Source organism: Dama dama, chromosome 1 (assembly GCF_033118175.1).
Source record: "Dama dama isolate Ldn47 chromosome 1, ASM3311817v1, whole genome shotgun sequence".
Lineage (NCBI taxonomy): Eukaryota > Metazoa > Chordata > Mammalia > Artiodactyla > Cervidae > Dama > Dama dama.
In genome coordinates, this window is record NC_083681.1 from 77,669,837 (window position 1) to 77,682,768 (window position 12,932).

Consider the following 12,932-nt stretch of genomic DNA (forward strand, 5'->3'; position numbering starts at 1 on the left):
AAACGAAGCAACTGACAAAGAATTAATCTCAAAAATATACAAGCAGTTCATGCAGCTCCATACCAGAAAAATAAACAACCCTATCACAAAATGGGCCAAAGAGCCAAGCAGACATTTCTCCAAAGAAGACATACAGGTGGCTAACAAACACATGAAAGGATGTTCAGCATTGCTTATTGTCAGAGAAATGCAAATCCAAACCACAATGAGGTACCATCTGAAGCCGGTCAGAATGGCTGCTATCCAAAAGTCTACAAGCAATAAATGCTGGAGAGGGTGTGGAGAAAAGGGAACCCTCTTACACTGTTGCTGGGAATGCAAACTAGTACAGCCACTATGGAGAGCAGTGTGGAGATTCCCTAAAAAACTGGAAATAGAACTGCCATATGACCTAGCAATCCCACTGCTGGGCATACACACCGAGGAAATCAGAATTGAAAGAGACACATGTACACCAATATTCATCACAGCACTGTTTACAATAGCTGGGACATGGAAGCAACCTAGATATCCACCGACAGACAAATGGATAAGAAAGCTGTGGTATGTATACACAATAGAATAGTACTCAGCTATTAAAAAGAGTGCATTTCAATCAGTTCTAGTGAGGTGGATGAAACTGGAGGCTATTATACAGAGTGAAGTAAGTCAGAAACAAAAACACCAATACTATATATATATATATGTGTGTGTGTGTGTGTGTGTATGGAATTTAGAAAGATGGTAACAATGGAAATGCAGATGTAAAGAACAGACTTTTGGACTCTGTGGGAGAAGGCGAGGGTGGGATGATTTGAGAGAATAGCATTGAAACATGTATATCATCGTATGTGAAATAGATTGTCAGTCTAGGTTCGATGCATGAGACAGGGTGCTCAGGGCTGGTGCACTGGGATGACCCTGAGGGATGGGATGGGGAGGGAAGTGAGAGGGTGTTCAGGATGGGGAACACATGTACACCCATGGCTGATTCATGTCAAGGTATGGCAAAAACCACTACAATATTGTAAAGTAATTAGCTATCAATTAAAATAAATAAATATATTAAAAAATAAAATAAAAATTGTATTTTCTCTTTTCCATTTTAAAGACAAACTCACTTTTTATTGTTATGATTATTTCCCAAAGTCACTTTATCATCCCAGAACTTCCTCATAGCATTTTCATGTCTAAATTTCTGAGCTTGAAGAAGTTTAAGAAGTTTAACAAAGGCCTTATCATGATATAAAATGTACCCAAGCCTTGGATACAAATACACAAATAAGCAGGGCATGAAAACTAAGATGACCATAGTGATGTGAGAGACACAGGTGGAGAGAACTTTGCATCTCCCCTCCAAGCTATGTCTCTAGGGAGGACAAGATGACCACATAAGAGACCAACAAGGGAAAATATTTTAATGGATAAATGAACCAATGATTGGCATCAACAGAGTTCAAGGATGTTAATTCCTTGCAGACAAGTTTCAACAAAGGGTTTAAGGCACACAAGAATGGTCTTTGACATTGAACCACAGACAGGCAGCCACACTATGAAGACCTGTGTGGTTGCAAGTACAGCCTTCCCATTCCTGTTACTTGAAAAAGGAAGCCACATCCCTGTCACTCATGATGGTTTCACAGGACCGGGTTTTGCAGATGGTCACATAGTGCTCACTGGCAGCCAGTATGGACAGGAAGATCTCAGGAGCAAAAGACGCTCAGCAAAGACACTAGTCCTGGACTTCCTGAAGGAGATGATTTTTTTCTTACAGCAAGTGTCCATTGGTATTTCAGATGTCGTAGACGAAGAACAGCAGACGTCCACAAGGGACAGAAATACAAGCAGGAACTGTAATTCCTGCTTTGCCCAAATTTACAAAAGGTGACTTTTCACTGACAACATCTTTTCATACCTGGGTCACAGTTTATACTCTGAAGACATCAACTCCTCTAAAATGACCCTTCTTAAAGTGAATCTTATTGAAAATAATAACTGAATATTATTTTGTGACTAAACTATTTTAAATTTATTTAAACTTCATTTTAAACTCAGAGGAGACAATGGCAACCCACTCCAGTACTCTTGCCTGGAGAATCCCATGGAGGGAGGAGCCTGGTAGGCTGCAGTCCATGGGGTCGCTAAGAGTTAGGCACGACTGAGTGACTTCACTTTCACTTTTCACTTTCATGCATTGGAGAAGGGAATGGCAACCCACTCCAGTATTCTTGCCTGGAGAATCCAAGGGACAGGGGAGTCTGGTGGGCTGCCATCTACGGGGCCGCACAGAGTCGGACACGAGTGAAGCGACTTAGCAGCAGCAGTATTTTAAACTATATTATTAATCTTATTTATATTCAATTTATTATTTTATTTGTAATAATTTGGAACAGAGATATACAAGCCTAGGCATGCCTCTGAAAAAGAATAGTAATGAGGGACTGCTAGTCTCTTTACTTATCAAAATGTGTTATATATCATGGCAATTATATTATGTGCCAATCTGCACATGAATAAAGAGATCAATGAAAAAGAATCGCGTCTTGAATTAGATCCAAATACATAGGACTTCAGGATACAATAGTCAGGATTTTAAATCAATGGCAAAAAGATATTTACATGACCATTTAAAAGAAACCTAAAATTTAGAGAAACAACTAAAAATTGAATCAATATTTATCTCCTATAGCAAAATTAATTCAAGACAAGTCAAAAGTTTCCATATGATATCAAAAATGTTTTAAAAATTAAATACTAAAAAAGAATTGAAGAAGTGTCACAAGTGAAATGAGAAAATTCTTCTTAAGCAATATACAAAAAAACTGAATATAAACTATAAAAATATTACATACAAAAAGCACTCTACATAGGATAAAAATTTAAGAACATACAACCAGAAAATATTAATTATATATACAATATAAAAAAGATCATTTCTTTAATATATGATCTCATAAAAATAAAAAATTGAATGAAGTAAGACACACATATAAAATATCCACCAAAAAATAATTACAACTCAAGTTAAATGTATTGAATGATGCCCAGTTAAATTATATCAAGAGGGTAGCAAAGTATAAAAATAACTTTAATCAGTTGTTATAACTATTTATCAGGTACTGGTCTCGAAAATATGGACAAATGAATTTTCACTGACAGTGGACAAGACTGTAGTTGTTATACAACCTCCAGAAAAATAGTTTGTCAATAACTATCAATATCAACATTTTAAATGCATATGTTACCTCATCATTGATTCAAATATCAAAACAACAATTTTATGCCTAGGAAATCATATTTGCACATATTCAAAAACATATTTATTTGAAAACTGTCATAAAAAGGTTTAAAAGCACATGAAAAGGAATGGGCATATGAATTTTAATATAAATTTATAAGAAGCATTGTGAAATATGAGAAAGTTAAGGGATATGTTTGAGCTGGTATTGAAATATCTTTAAGACATGGCATAGTAAAAGCAAGTGTGATATACATAGAAAAAGCAAATATATATATGGCAAATAAACTGGCATTTGCAAATATTTTTACTAAATGAAAATTAAGAAAAAAAAATTAGATTCTACCTCTTAGAGTGAAGATTGGAAAATATTGAGAGAAAAAGGAGAAATTTGTTTAACACTTCACCCCATATTATTTGGTTTTATTTATGTTGTTTATTATTACTTATTTTACTTCAATTTTCTTGTGAACACTAACAGTACTAAAGTAAAAAATTTGGGTATAATGCAACTGAATATACTAACAAATAATATATAGAATTAAATATTTTAAATTGTAAAAATTAAAAAGTTTACTTAAATTACAAGATGCTAAATAAAAATTATCTTGTCTCTGAAAAAGAGTAAAAAAGCTAAATGCATAAACTGATTAAAAATCAGTGTTACTGTATAATACTTTTCCCACTTAATCATTATTTATTATTAACTCCTTACCATGCAGGCGTTACACATTTCTAGGTACAGTGATAAAGAAGTAATTATGGGCCTTACATTCTAGTATGGAGGAAACTGTTATTAATAGCACAGCTGTATAATTGTAATCTTTAATTGAAATTATCATAAACTCTTTGAAGACAGAGAATTTTTTCTTTTTAAAGAAAAAATTTTAAATCCAAAATCAAATTTTAAAATGACTTCTGCATTCTAAGGAAATGGAACCTGCTGTCAAATGACTCCCTTCATGGTAGATGATGCATTTATTTAATATGAGATATGATGTTTCTTCTCCAGAGCTTCTTCATAGCATTAGTCAACTCAGAATTTCTTAGACTGTAGATTAATGGGTTCAGCATGGGGGTTATGATTGTATAAAACACACTCACAGATTTGTCAATGGGGAAGGTCTTAGCAGGTCTTGCATACATGAAAATGCAGGGAACAAAGAAGCAGACAACCACGGTGATGTGGCAACCACAGGTCTGCAGGGCTTTCCGCCTCCCTTCCTGACTCAGGTTCTTCAGAGAGTGCAGGATGACTCCGTAGGAGACGAGTAAGAGCAGAAGCACAACAGTGCAGATCAGTCCTCCATTGGCCACAACTAAGACGCCAGTGACATGGATGTCAGCACAGACGAGTTCCAATAACGGATACATGTCACACATATAGTGATCAATGACATTGGGGCCACAGAAAGGGAGCCCATAAATAGTACTAAGTTGAATAATTGAGTGCAGAAAACCTCCAACCCAGGACACCACCAGCAACACAACACAAACCTTCTGCCTCATGATCACCAGATAATGCAAGGGCTTACAGATGGCCACATAGCGGTCATAGGCCATCACCAGCAGAAGGAAGACCCCTGATCCAGCAAAAAAAGTGCTCTGTAAACAGCTGAGTCATACAGGAGTCAAAGGATATGCTTTTTCCCCCAAATAATAACTCTGAAATCAATCTGGGAGTAATAGAAGTGGAGTAAGTGACATCCATACATGATAAGCTGGCAAGAAAAAAGTACATCGGTGAGTTCAGGGTCTTACTGACAGCTATAGTCACTATAATAAGAAGGTTGCCCACCAGAGTCAAGAGATATATGAACAGGAACAAAACAAAAAGGATTTTCTGCTCCTTTGGATTCTGTGTGAGACCCAGAAGGACAAAGTAGGTTACATTATTTCTTGATTCCATCTAATCTGGACAGGAGCTGACTTCACATATTAAAGCAGTTTACCTGAAAAAAAAAAAAAAAAAACAAGGGGGGGAAACACTTAAAGGGGGAAAAGTGCTCCAATGTATAAGAATAATCTTTTATTTATCCATTCATTGGAAGAGCGTTTATAGAACATCTATTTGTGTCTAATGTATCATAGACATTTTGATTACCAAATTGAATAAGGCATAGTTCTTTTTTCTGTTTTTTTTTTGTTTGTTTGTTTTAACCTCAGTGATATGACACAGAATGAAAAAGCAAGCAATTCCAGACACATGTATTAAGTTCCATTAAATTCACACAGTGCTGAAGAGTCAGAATATAGGAATGCACCAAATGGGTATCACAGAAGACTTTCAAGAGGAAGCAGCACTTGAACTGAGTGTATAAAAGAATTGAAAGTATAAAGAAATAGGAAGAGAAAGCCATGAAAAGGTGTAGCACTTATAGACACGATGTATAATACATGAAACACACTTCAGGTAATACACATAATCAATATGGGTAGATGAATGAGTGAATAGAAGATCCTTGTCCTGAACTGTCTCTAACCTCACTGACACTTCTTATGTCTTTAGGTGCATATTTCCCTTTTCTGACCAATAAGTTAGACTGCAGCAGTCTAATTTTGCATCTCCAACCCCCATCTTTCCCCTAAATTTCAAATGTTTATTTGCAACATCTCTAATTTTGAAATCAAATTGAATAGCAACTTACTATTTGTAAAACTAATTTCTGAATTTTCCACAATAAACATGAGCATTTTCTAAACAAAATTTAAAGATGCATTCCTTATTTATCTCATTAAATAATATAGTTTTCCATGTTATTGTTCAGAAAAAAATTCTTAGTGTTTTTTACTCATTTGTTACTCTCAGAAAATTTAAGTAAATCCTACTAACTCTACTATATCACAGATTTGATCGTTTCCTACTTAATTTCTTCCAGGTCCACCATAATAGCCTCCTACTAAGTCTTTCCACATTTATATTGGCCTCAAAAGTCAGTTCTCCTGAAGCATCAAACTGTCCTTTTTAATCTTATTCTGATAACATCACTCTACTTCTCCAGACTCCTACAGTATATTCCAATCACTCACTCATAGTTTAATGCAACACATTTAATATTTACAGTAGCAAGAACTGTAATCCTTGTTTCAGAAGTGAAGAAATCAAGGCTCAGAATATCTAATTCATTTTCTCAAGTACACATTTGTAAGTGGTATACTTAGAATTGAATCTAAGTTTGATTTACTCTAAGTAATTTACTCTCTTACATAACAAAGAAAGTCTCACAACTGTGAGCCTGGTTCCCAGTATTTAATATCAGTCTTACCTTCTGGATGCTTATTCAGAACGTGAAGAATAACTTGAAGTTACTTATAAACACTTGCAATTATTTTTCTTCTAGTTTGACAAGAGAGGGCAAAAGGCTGCCTTATTACTTGAGCATATAGTTTATTTGACTGTCTGTCCATTTGTTTCATGGAGTCTTCTGACTATTCAGATCATTTTTATGTGCAGTGTAGATTATTTGAAAGGAATTCCATGGTGCACACACTGATAAACATGTTTATTCCATTAGGAAATATATCAAAATGACAAGCAAATCCTACATATACATAGAAGAAATTAACTAGTTATTTGGCAGGGAAATTTTTCACAAGTAACTTCTTTCCTCCTAACTTCAAAAATACAAATAGCATTTGACTGTTCAGTTCTTTTCACTCTGTCATATTAACATGACCAGACTCGTTGACTGAAATTTTGAAAGACATTCCCATGATACATTTTAAATCATGCTATAAGTCTAAGAAAGGAGCCCCTGAAATTGTTATGCCAGGTACTAAGCTAATAGCATCTTCTTCCTATTAGGGGTGAAGATCACAGGCTATTTCATCCCTTCCAGCTGCAATTATCACTGAGTCTTGGAATGTGTCCAAGGCTGATTCTTATTTAACTAATTCACTGGGATTTTCCACAAAGGTTTTAAGGAACATCTATAGGGGCTTTCCTGATGGCTCAGTGGTGAAGAATTCACTTGCCAATGCATAAGATGCAGGTTTGATCCCTGGGCTGGGAAGATCCCCTGGAGAAGGAAATAGCTACCCATTCCAGTATCCTTGCTGGGAAGTCTCATGGACAGAGGAATCTGGCAAGCTACAGTCCATGAGGTGGCAAAAGAATCGGACATGACCTAGGAGACTTAATATATTCTCCCCTACCATGGAAAGAATATCTTTCTCTTTATTCAATAATAGATTTAATCATGTTAAAATCTGGTTAAATAAATAAAATTATACTAAAAATAAAATTAAATGTTTTAAAGTTTTAGATGTAACAACTAATGATTTTTCCAATTATTAATTGTTTTTAAAAGTTAGGGCACATCTCTTATGCCAGCAACTGTGCTATGAGCTAGGACACAGCACTTAATAAAACCAGAGGGAAAATCACATAAAAAAATTTTTTTTTCCTGCATGGACATTATAATAGGTCAGAAAATAAAGAAGGAGACATTTAATAAAGTAGTTATAGTCTTATTTGGGGCTTATAAGATAAAAAATAGAATAATGAGACAGAAAAGAAGAGGGAGAATTCTACTGTGGATAATATGATAGGAGAAGTCCCTTAAAAGGTTATCTTTAAGCTGTGATTGAAAGGTAGGAAGTGACTGTCATTAGAAGCACTGTTCCAGAAAGTAATACTAAATAAAAATTAATAAAATTATCTCCTGTCATCAGAGATGACAGGACCTATATTTAGAAAAATATAAACTTTTCACAGGAATTTTTCTGGCAGTGCTATGTTATAAAAGGACTTGTGAGAGTGTGCCCTCTTGTCTTACTCTAGATTTTAATGGGGAAGATTTCAACCTTTCTATGTTGAGGATGATGTTAGCTATAGATATGTTATATATAGACTTACTTATGTCAAGGTACATTCCTTCTATTTCCAATTTGTTGGGAGTTTTTTATGAAATGATGTTGAATTTCTATGTGTAACTAGCAAATCAAGGAAAACTTAAGAAAGTAATTCCATGTACAAGAGCATGAAAAAAGAATAAAATATTTACCAGACCACCTGACCTGCCTCTTGAGAAACCTGTATGCAGGTCAGGAAGCAACAGTTAGAACTGGACATGGAACAACAGACTGGTTCCAAATAGGAAAAGGAGTATGTCAAGGCTCTATATTGTCACCCTGCTTATTTAACTTATATGCAGAGTACATCATGAGAAACGCTGGGCTGGAAGAAGCACAAGCTGGAATCAAGATTGCCAGAAGAAATATCAATAACTTCAGATATGCAGATGATACCACCCTTATGGCAGAGAGCGAAGAGGAACTAAAAAGCCTTTTGATGAAAGTGAAAGAGGAGAGTGAAAAAGTTGGCTTAAAGCTCAACATTCAGAAAACTAAGATCATGGCATCTGGTCCCATCACCTCATGGGAAATAGATGGGGAGACAGTGGAAACAGTGTCATACTTTATTTTGAGGGGCTCCAAAATCACTGCAGATGGTGATTAATAAAAATAAATTAAAAAAAAAAAAAAGACACTTACTCCTTGGAAGGAAAGTGATGACCAACCTAGATAGCATATTAAAAGGCAGAGATATTACTTTGCCAACAAAGGTCCATCTGGTCAAGGCTATGGTTTTTCCAGTAGTCATGTATGGATGTGAGAGTTGGACTGTGAAGAAAGCTGAGCACCGAGAAATTGATGCTTTTGAACTGTGGTGTTGGAGAAGACTCTTGAGAGTCCCTTGGACTGCAAGGAGATCCAACCAGTCCATCCTAAAGGAGATCAGTCCTGGGTGTTCATTGGAAGGACTGATGCTGAAGCTGAAACTCCAATACTTTGGCCACCTGATGCGAAGAGTTGACTCATTGGAAAAGACCCTGATGCTGGGAGGGATTGGGGGCAGGAGGAGAAGGGGACAACAGAGGATGAGATGGCTGGATGGCATCACCAACTCAATGGGCATGAGTTTGAGTAAACTCCGGGAGTTGGTGATGGACAGGGAGGCCTGGCGTGCTTCGATTCATGGGGTCGCAAAGAGTCGGACACGACTGAGTGACTGAACTGAACTGAACTGAACTGAACCAAAGAAATAAATCCTGTAAACTGAAAACTACAAAAGCTTACTGAGAGATATTATGGAACACACACAAATATGAAAAGACATTTATGATCTGGGACATTTAAAAGTATTAAGTTGTTAATACTACCTCAAGTGATCTACAGGTCAAAATAGCAAAACTGATTTTGCAGAAACAGAAAAATCCATGCTAAAATTCATGTGAAATCTCAAGAACTCCAAGTTGCCAAAACAATCTTGAAAAGAAGAAAGCTAGGGGTCTCATACTTCCTGACTTTAAAACATATTATACAAAGCGATGGTAATCATAGCACCAGTATTTGAATAAAGATGGACGATGGACTAATGGAATAAAATAGAAAGCCTAGAAATAAACCTTTGTGTATGTCTTTAGATAATTTTCAACAAGGGTGCAAAGAGTATTTAGTGGGGAAAATATAACAAGTTATAAAAAAAGGTAATCACAAAAAAGCAATTATCATATGATTTCACTTACATGAAGCACTTAAAGCAGTCAAATTCATAAACAGAAATTAGAATGGTGGCTGCCTGGGGCTCCATGAGCTTATATGGAAAATTTTGTTTAATAACTGAAATTTCAGTTTGGGAAGTTGGAAAAGTTTACAGGTGGATAGTGGTAATGTTTGCATAACAAGTAAGTGTCACTTTAAAATGATTAAAATTGTAAATTTTGTTATGTATGTTTTACTAAGCCATGTCCAACTCTTTGCTGACCCCATGGACTGCAGCATGCCAGGCTTCCCTGTCCTTTTTTATTCTCCCAGAGTCTGCTCAAAGTCATGCTCACTGAGTTCGTGATCCTATCTGTCTCATCCTCTGTGTCCCCTTCTCCTCCTGCCTTCAATCTTTCCCAGAATCAGGGTCTTTTCCAATAGGTGGCTCTTTGTATCAGATGGCCAAAATATTGGAGCTCCAGCTTCAGCATCAGTCCTTCCAATGAATAGTCAGGGTTGATTTCCTTTAGGATTGGCTAATTAGATCTCTTTGCTGCCCAAGGAACTCCCAAGAGTCTTCTCCAGCACCACAATTCAAAAGCATCAACTCTTTGACACTCAACCTTCTGTATGCACATATGAGCACAATTTTCAAAATCAATGTAAGAACTAAGGGACTTCCCTGGTGGTGCAGTGGATGGCAATCCTCCTGCCGGTGCAGGGGACATAGATTCAAACCCTGGTCCGGGAAGATCCCACATGCTGCGGAGCAATTAAGGCCATGCCCCACAACCACTGAGCACATGCTCTAGAGCCTGAGTGGTACAACTAAGAGAGCCCGCACGCCACAACTACCAAAGTCTGCATACTCCAGGGTCCTCCAGCCACAACTAATGAGCCCCGGTGCTGCCGTTACTGAAGCCCAGGCACCCTAGAGGCAGCTTTTCACAGTTTTTAGTCACAACTATGGAGCCTTCATGCTGCAACTATTGAAGCCCGTACACCTAGAGCTTGTGCTCCTCAACAAAAGAAGCCACAAAGTGAGAAGCCCATACAACCACAACTAGAGAGCAGCTCCCATTCTCCACAACTATAGAAATCCCGCGTGCAGCAACAGAGACTCAGGGCAACCAATAAACAAATAAAATAGTGTATGTGTTAGTTGCTCAGTCATGTCTAACTCTTTGCAACCCCGTGGACTGTAGCCCGCCAGGCTCCTCTGTCCATGGGACTCCCCAGGCAAGAATACTGCAGTGGGTTGCATTCCATGCCAAAAAAAAAAAAAAAAAAAATGAAGTCAGTTTCTTAAAATGAAAAAAAATTAAAAAAAAAAAACTAAGGGGACTTCATTAACTGAAATATGAAAGGGAACATAAACTGTACCTCGATAGCCCAAAGTATATGCAAATATCATTGGCTTCAGATAAACTTGGGTAACTTGTTTAGGAGGTAAATATGTCAATGCAATGGCAAAACCACTAAATTAAATTCTTTTTTTTTTAAAATTTTATATTAGAGTACAGTTGATCCACAATGTGTTAGTATCAGGTCTAAATCAAATGGACTGAGTTATACGTATATATGTATCTATTTTACCAAATTCTTTTTCCAGTTAGGTTATTACAAAATATTGAGTTACCTGTGTTATAGAGTAGGTCCTTGTTGATTATCTATTTTAAATATACTAGTGTGTATTGTCAATATCCAAGTATTATGTAATCTACTTGAGTAACCTGCCAGGCTCCTCTGTCCATGGAATTTTTCAGGCAAGAATACTGGAGCGGGCACCAGTATTGTTCCTGGTTTTGTTCCTGATTTTCAGGGAAATGCTTTCAATTTTTCACCATTAAGGATAATTTTTGCTGAGGGTTTGTCATATATAGCTTTTATTATGTTGAGGTATGTTCCTTCTATTCCTACTTTCTGGAGCGTTTTTATCACAAATGGATGTTGAATGTTGTCAAAGGCTTTCTCTGCATCTATTGAGATAATCATACAGTTTTTATTTTTCAATTTGTTAATGTGGTGTATTACATTGATTGATTTGTGGATATTGAAGAATCCTTTTATCCCTGGGATAAAGCCCACTTGGTCATGATGCATGATCTTTTTAATATGTTGTTGGATCTGTTTGCTAGAATTTTGTTAAGGGTTTTTGCATCTATGTTCATCAGTGATATTGGCCTATAGATTTCTTTTTTTGTGGCATCTTTGTCAGGGTTTGGTATTAAGGTGATGGTGCCCTCATAGAATGAGTTCGGAAGTTTACCTTCTGAAATTTTCTGGAAGAGTTTGAGTAAGATAGATGTTCTTCTCTAAATTTTTGGTAGAATTCAGGTGTGAAGCCATCTGGTCCTGGGCTTTTGTTTGTTGGAAGATTTCTGATTGCAGTTTCAATTTCCATGCTTGTGATGGGTCTGTTGAGATTTTCTATTTCTTCCTGGTTCAATTTTGGAAAGTTGTACTTTTCTAAGAATTTGCCCATTTCTTCCAAGTTGTAAATTTTATTTGCATATAGTTGCTGATAATAGTCTCATGATCCTTTGTATTTCTGTGTTGTCTGTTGTGATCTCTCCATTTTCATTTCTAATTTTGTTGATTTGATTTTCCTCCCTTTGTTTCTTGATGAGTCTGCCTGATGGTTTGTCAATTTTATTCACCTTCTCAAAGAAGTTTTTGGTTTTGTTGATTTTTGCTATGGTCTCTTTTGCTTCTTTTGCATTTATTTCTGCCCTAATTTTTTAATATTTCTTTCCTTCAACTAACCCTGGGGTTCATAATTTCTTCCTTTTCAAGTTGCTTTGGGTGTAGCATTAGGTTATTTGTTTGACTTTTTTCTTGTTTCTTCAGGTAAGCCTGTATTGCTATGAACCTTCCCCTTAGCACTGCTTTAACAGTGTCCCCATAGATTTTGGGTTGTTGTGTTTTCATTTTCATTCGTTTCTATGCATATTTTGATTTCTTTTTTGATTTCTTCTGTGATTTGTTGGTTATTCAGCAGCGTGTTGTTCAGCCTCCATATGTTGGAATTTTGCCCACTACTCACCACTACTATTCAATATAGTTTTGGATGTTTTGGCCACAGCAATCAGAGCAGAAAAAGAAATAAAAAGAATCCAGATAGGAAAAGAAGTAAAATTCTCTCTGTTTGCAGATGACATGATCCTCTACATAGAAAACCCTAAAGACTCCACCAGAAAATTACTAGAGCTGATCAGTGAATATA

At 36.2% G+C, this 12,932-nt stretch overlaps 1 pseudogene; it reads right to left on the minus strand.

Annotated features, from left to right (window-relative positions):
• Positions 1–4,195: 4,195 nt before the first annotated feature.
• On the minus strand, positions 4,196–5,126 carry LOC133055884 (olfactory receptor 4A47-like; annotated as a pseudogene).
• Between the last annotated feature and the right edge of the window lie 7,806 nt (positions 5,127–12,932).